The sequence below is a fragment of the Cynara cardunculus genome (assembly GCF_001531365.2).
Source record: "Cynara cardunculus var. scolymus isolate 2C chromosome LG 4, CcrdV1, whole genome shotgun sequence".
Classification (NCBI taxonomy): domain Eukaryota; kingdom Viridiplantae; phylum Streptophyta; class Magnoliopsida; order Asterales; family Asteraceae; genus Cynara; species Cynara cardunculus.
The window spans coordinates 4,801,485-4,802,857 of NC_037531.1; positions in this window are offsets into that span (position 1 = coordinate 4,801,485).

Genomic DNA, 1,373 nt, shown 5'->3' on the forward strand with positions numbered 1-1,373 from the left:
TCGTGGTGCATCTCATTAGTGTTGACATTCAATTAGGATTGATCCAAGGGTCAAGATCTCTTCTTACGTTTCTCGCTATAACTTCCCTTATCATAAAAAATAATTTTTATAATAAATGATCTATATGATTATTCTTCTTTTAATATGCATGTACAATTTTTAATATGATATCCCATTAGATAATATATAGAAAACATATACGTATATATATTATTCTATATATGACATACAAATTTGTCGCCTTATGTCATGTCTTGAAAAACGTTACATCCTCACTGTGACGTGTAAGGCTTGAGGCTTGATTTTTCTGCCACGTCACGCTTCACGTCATTTTAAATCTTATCGAGGAGTTATAACTCGAGATGACATCAAGACTTAAGTACATGAGAACCACAAGTATTTTTTTGATGTAATTAGTGCAGCAACTTGAGCTCACTAAAATAAAGGATAATAGAATTTAACCTGTATTTCTTTAAACCAGATGTCCACAAGTCAATCTCTCGGATTCAGTTGTCAACTGTCCCTATCGAAAATAGGATTGACTATGGATTCGAGCCATAGCACATAACAGAGCATCAAAAAACATGATATGATATTAGTAATCACTAAAACCAATTTCTTATATAAATTTCTGCTACCTTCACAACAAAATAGCGATATAATATTAACAAATATAGACCGTTACAAAAACTGTAATCTCTAATACGATTGCATTATAAATTAGATAGACGATCCACTGAACTCAAAGTAACCGTTGGTATTTAGACAAGTTTGCCTGTATTTCGAGTAAGTTTACGAGACCTTGAAATTAACAATCAAAGAAATTTCCAATGACTTTTAAAGGACTCGAATTGATAAATTAAACGTAAGTTCTTACTTGTTAAGTTTCATAAGTTAAAAAATTGTGTAAAATGACCAAAACAACTTATTGACTTATTCCAGTATGACACCGGTAATAAGTACTTTGGAGTGTTTGGATAAACAGCTTATATCGGTGCCAAACCGGTGATAATGAGTTTTTGAAGAAATTAAACCATTCTAACTTATAATAAGTTGATAAGGGGGCTGTTTACCCGAATACTTACCCGGTAAGCACTTACCGTAGGAGTCAACACTACAATCTATTTTACCAGATAAGATTGTAGTATATTAAAATGGTATGATATGCAACAATTTACCCGGTAAATGCTTACCCGAGTAAGAGTCATCACCATCACTTACTGGGTAAGACTCTTTATCCTTATCATCGCTCTTACCGGGTAAGATTTTCGGCCCTTACCATGTACATCAGGTGAGATCAACACTTATCGGGTAAGTGTTTAGTAAACGGCCCCAAGGACTTTATTAAAAAAACATAAGTTGTTTCAAATAAG